General features: G+C 32.4%; 1 protein-coding gene across 2 annotated transcripts in view; it reads right to left on the bottom strand.

Annotated features, from left to right (window-relative positions):
• Positions 1 to 5,668: 5,668 nt before the first annotated feature.
• LOC137653680 (lysosomal proton-coupled steroid conjugate and bile acid symporter SLC46A3-like) overlaps positions 5,669 to 6,363 on the bottom strand; it is a 38,610-nt gene continuing 37,915 nt past the window's right edge. For both annotated transcript variants that reach the window (XM_068387267.1, XM_068387260.1), the window contains exon 2: positions 5,669 to 6,363. This exon is cut by the window's right edge and continues 830 nt beyond it. The gene's annotated coding sequence lies outside the window, so the exon portion shown is untranslated.

The following is a 6,363-nucleotide window of genomic DNA, read 5'->3' on the forward strand; positions in this document are numbered from 1 at the left end:
AATACTCTACTGACACTTCAATCCAATCGTAATATTTACTACTAATACTTCTTTTCTCTCTTTTTTTCCCTCACAAAATTCACTAGAAGTGCATTATCTATTACTGACATTTCACTTTTATTACATAACTCACTACAAACACTTCACTTCTCTCATGAAATTCACTACCAACACTTCTCTCAGGTCATTAGAGTCACTATAAACTCCTCTTTTCTGCCTCAAGATTTACTACAGACATTTCACTTTTTTCATAAAATTCTTAACAACAAAAATTCTCTTCTATCCTAAAAGCCACTACAAAACTTTCAATTACACCATAATATTCCCTCCAAATATTTTTCTTCTATCATAAAATTTGCTACGAACATTTCTTTTCTATTATAAAAAAAAAATATGCTTCAAACACACCCCTTCCTTCATTAAATTCACTAAAGCACTTCTTAACAATCATATAATTTCTACTAACAATTCATTTCTATTAAAAAATTCCTTACAAGCGCTACTCTTTCGTCATAAAACATTACAGAACCCTAATTTCTGTTATAAAATCCACTGAAAACCTTTCACTCCCCTCATAAAACTCACGATGAACAGTATTTTCTATTAATATATTCACTACAAATACTTATTTCCCTTCATAAAAATCCTTATTAACAATTCGCCTATATTTAAAAGTTCAATACAAACACTTCCATATCCAATACAGGCCCTTCTTTTTCATAAAATTCTCTATAAACACGTCTTTCATCGTAGGTATTACTAAAGATATTCCTCTTCCATTATAAAATTTTCTACGAACACTTCATTTATATCATAATATTCGTTACAAACATTTCTCTTTTATCACAGAATTTATTACAGACACTTTCACTACCATCGTAAAAATAAATAAAAACACTTTTCTATCATAGAATTCACCACAAACACTTCTCCAGGTTGAAAATCTTACAACAGCCCTTCATTTCTATAATAAAATTCGCTACAAACACTTCACTTTTATCACAGAATTCAATACAGACGCTAAACTTCTATCATAAAATTCAATCAAAAAATTCCATTCTAAAGTAAAATTCACTTAAAACACTTTACTTCCATCATAAATTCACTGCAAACACTTCACTACCATCATGAAATTTCCTACACTTCTCTTTTATCATAAAACTCACTACAAATACTTCCATTCTATTCTATACAACAAGCCACTGCAAATACTCACTTTCATCATAAAAAACACTCCAATTATTTCAATTCCGATATAACCTTCACTACAATTACTTCACTTCCATCGTAAAGTTCACTAAGAACGCCTCATTACTATTATAAAATTAACTATAAACACTTCACTTCCATCATTAAATTCCCTACACGCATTTCACTTCCACCATAACATTTACTACAAACACTTCACATCCATTATAAAATTCACTATATACACTTCACTTCAGTTGTATAATTCCGAACATACACTTCAATTCTATTACCAAATTCACTATAAACACTTCATTTCCGTTATAAGATTTAATTATAAACACTTCACTTCTAATATATTATTTACTTCAATCACTTTAAATCCACCGTAAAATTCACAACCAACACATTCCTTCTGTCATAGAATTAACTACAAACACATTACTACCATCATAAAACTCACCAAAACACTTCACTTCTATCATGAAATACATTACACGCATTTCACTTCCATCATAACATTTACTACAAACACTTCACATCCATTATAAAAATCACTATATACACTTCACTTCAGTTGTATAATTCCGAACATACACTTCAATTCTATTACCAAATTCACTATAAACACTTCATTTCCGTTATAAGATTTAATTATAAACACTTCACTTTTATCATGAAATACATCACAGGAACTACTCTTTTATCAAAATATTCATAACAAACAATACACTAACATCATGAAATTCGCTACAAACGCCTCAATAAGAACATAAAATTTGCTACAGATGTTTCACATAGGCCTATATGAAAATTACTACAAACTCTTAATTTCTATCATGATATTCAAGAACACTTCTATTCCATAGAAAAGCATATCATGATAATCTCAAAAAAATGCTTTACATCCTCAACATTGGAAAATGCTTCGATCAATACTCCACAAGGCTTTTCCAAGTGGGCTACAATCTGTTTGGAGTAAAAGTGGGTTTACACTGTCTAAAGGTTCGTCGAAAGCGGTTCGACAAACAGGTGTTTGAAGTGATGTTCGAACGAGTGAACTGGGTATTTGGTTGTCGAACACGTTCGTCGAACGGTTCGAAGAAAGTCTGTAATCGCCTGACTTTTGTGGGCTGACTCCTTATGCATTTGTGGCTGACTCCACCTTTTCGAACCGTTTGACAAGCAGGTTCGTCAACCATTTTGACCGTGTGAACCACGTTTAAGGCGAGTTGACAATATCGTCCTCTCTAGCAGACATTCTGAGAAAAGAATGTTTAACTTTTCCACATGTCTTACTCTACTGAAGAAAAAAATGTTTTAAACTGACATATCAAATGATACTCTTCTTACACATGAGTTACCAAGATGAATAGATATATATCCTCAATGTAGACTTATTATGTGCACATATAGGCAAGATAAATTCATCAAACAATGAGTATCAACTTTTATGTTTATATTTTCAGAAGAAGCTTCGAACAGGAAAACAAGATCTAATGATAACAAAAGTAATGGAATATATAAAACAAGTGAAATCCCAAAATAAATGTCATTTGAAAACTAAAAAATTGAAGGTGTTATGGAATACAAACATAAAAAGATGGTTATGGTTCCAGAGAGGTTTAATGGAGAAGCTACAAATAGTTCCATAATAAAGCAAATCAAATATAATACTTGTAGATGATATTGTTTATAGAATGTTATGCAATATTCTAAAATAGTGGAGGCTAATTTAATTGCAGATTATAAAGATGCAACCTCAACTTACCAGTTTGCAAACATCTTTGGACTGTGAAACTTTTTTCCATAGGATTAAGCATCATTTTTTTCATCCGCACTAATCTGTTTTCTTTCTTGAAGCCTGGAGGAGAGAGAAGAGTATGATATCACAGCCTATCCTCACTTAACAGGAAATTCACTAATAATGATTAAAACAGAAGCCTATCGCTTGCTCACAGAACGGATAGGCCTAACTTTACATTGAAAAAGTTATAATTTTTCTGGCAACAAACATACAAACAATAAAAGTGTAATCTGGCCACTTTTTTAATAGCATATGCAGCATACTCGTAGAATAGCCTACAACTGGTTCATTTAAAGAATTTCCTGCTTTTCACCATTTTTCATTATTTTTTTCTCCTAATATGATATTCCTGCAATATATGTTAAATTAAAAGATGGTATTATGTACTATGATGGTCATCCTTAGTTGCATAACTACAATATTCATTAAAGGGACAATTGTAAACACGTCTATGAAAATTAGGTTTCTAATTCTCTGTTATTCTATGCATGTTTTTAAATCAGTAATTACTGTACTTTTGGATATATAGACTAGGAAGTACAGATACGATATACATGTAAGGCACCAGAAGTGTGGGGAGGCCCAGACCTACATGGCTGAGGACTATGAAGCGTGAAGTAGGAGATGGTGAATGGAGAAGTGTTGATTTAAAAGCTCAAGATAGAGACGACTGGCGAAATCTAACCGAGACCCTTTGCGTCAATATGCATAGGAGGAGATGATGATCATCATCATCATTAGATGAAGAACCTCCAATTTAAGTTCGGCATGTCTAATTAAGTCTCCTTTGGTATTAATTTATCTGTCATCAAACTTGTTAATAATTTATGTTAAAGTCCAGAGACTGTGGGGATATCGGGATGGTCTCGACCCCATTCTAATTCACCATCATCATGCACAGAAAAATCCTCCATCACCACACACACACTGACTCTGGCTCAGTGATCATTAGACTCTTCACTGATGGAACCAAGTCATCTTCTAAGATTTCAGCCTAGTGCGGCTGTGTACTCTTTCATTCATCTCGATTAATTCTCATTTGTGATTTTCCATCTCCACCTTATCGGCTGCATATTTTTAGGCTCATACATAGGAAAATAACTATCGGCCTATGGACTATAAAGAATGAACGATACTCCACAAGTCTACATTATATAATATTTAGACATTTATTCATGATATTCATTAAGATGTGATGACTCATTATTTTTCACTTGATCCTATCATTTGCCTACTCGATTATAAATTTTAAACTTGCTTAGGCCTATTTAATGGTTCTCGTAAGAATTGCTGCAATAGACTTTTGTTTTATATATATATATATATATATATATATATATATATATATATATATATATATATATATATATATATATATATATATATACATACATATATATATGTATATATATATACATATATATATATATATATATATATATATATCTTTTTCTATGACACAGTATATAATCAAACTTTGAGCAATGATGTAAGTAGGTTGTAAAAATTGAAACAAATAAGAGGTTTCACACCGGTTTATTGGTTGCCAATAGCGTATAAAAGCCACAATTATTAGAGATACATTCTAATTTTTCATTGTAATTTTCACTGTAATTATTCCTCGTTTCTGGAAAAAAAAATTCTTTATTTTTCCTAATTTACTCTAGTTTCTTCTCTAACAATTATTGAGAAAGCTTAAATTCATTAGATTTCAAAATATTTTCTAATACTCAGTAACAGTGAATTTTTCTATAATTTTTTCGCCAATCTATTTTTGTATTCCCATCCACATGAGGTATAATTACACTGTAAAGAGAATAGCTCTTTTTCTTGTGCATATAAAAGAGAATATTATTTTCTGAACGAAACCAAGAGCATATCTTGGGTGCGCGCAAATCGCCTCGGTTAACTAATGATGGAATCCAGGAAAGGAGTGTGGCTATTTACTTTATTCGACATAATGACCTTGTCTAATATGGTCTGGCAAAATGATTATGATATATGGCAAATTGTAGGAAATTATTTAAATGACTGAGGTAGTGGCATGCCATTAAAAGATGCTAAAAGAAGTCACACTTGAGACAATGTCCACACGGCAACACGAATGTTATTTTACTCTGCTATGGGGAAATCCCTGAATTTTTGGACGGAAAGGATCTCGTTCCAAAATTCTATGTTAATCTTAGCGAAGGGTATTTCCATGCATTGCGTAGCGCGAACGAACACAAATATTCAACATCATCGGCTGCATAAATGCTACCAGGAAAAGCAAATCTACCTTTCAAGAGGGAGCAACTCAGTTAACACGAAAACTATAAATTTATAGAAAAAAAAAATGCTCGTTTAACATCTTGCAGCATTCTTGGGATGAATACATACTTGTATAAATACATACTTGTCGATTCTAAGGGCAAATTTGACGTGGATCTAGAATATATTTACCCAAGACATTCTGGTGTTAGATCTCGTTTGGAGGTTTAAAGGTCGCTCATAAATAGCAGAGGCAAGAGACAAGGAAAGGTCATATAGACTGACCTTATATACAAATGAATAGCGCCTATTCCACTGGCCATCAAGCTAGGCTCGGGAGGGCCACGCAATGGCTGCTGAGGACTCAGAAGGTAGAACTATAGACTCCACCAATCACACCCCCACCCCCGCCCCATTACTCAAGGATGGTTAGGTTACAGACAATAGAAAATATCAAGCTTGGTCATGTCTCGAACTCCCGTTCAGCGAATGTCAGGCAGGACGTTTCCACTAGGTTACCACAGTTGTCAACTGCATTAGTTATGAATTAAAATTACATTCAAGTTATCCCCTCTATTCAAGATTTTTACTTTGTTTACTAGAAATGAAGTGATAGCAATTATTTGAGGGGAATGTCTGATACCCTGATAAGGTCAATCTCCGATGAAGCAACTTTCTTGTCAACTTCGTATCTAACTTTAAATACAAATTGCTTAACAAATATATTCATGACGTTTATATCTTTCATATAAGTACAAAGCAGGTTATCCTGTTATGCGATTTTTCAGTGGAGTCCACAGCCTTACGCCAAGTAAAAAGTAATCATACCTCTGTAAATTACCCATAAACAATAATCCTATTGAAAATAAAGTTGTATATGGTTGAACTGGCTACTGAATGATCATCAATCCATTCCACAAGATTCCTTTCATGAAATTATATTCGAAACTGACCATTTTTCAACTATATTTAGAACAAAATCGAGGTGCAGGGTGGAGTTAAAGCAGATTATGTAATAAAGGTGTTAAATGTACGAAACCTCTCATGATAAATATGATTTGTATTTAACAAGACTGTTTTATAGAATTGGTATAAAGATTTTCCTAGGAATAAATTAT

Source organism: Palaemon carinicauda, chromosome 1 (assembly GCF_036898095.1).
Source record: "Palaemon carinicauda isolate YSFRI2023 chromosome 1, ASM3689809v2, whole genome shotgun sequence".
Lineage (NCBI taxonomy): Eukaryota > Metazoa > Arthropoda > Malacostraca > Decapoda > Palaemonidae > Palaemon > Palaemon carinicauda.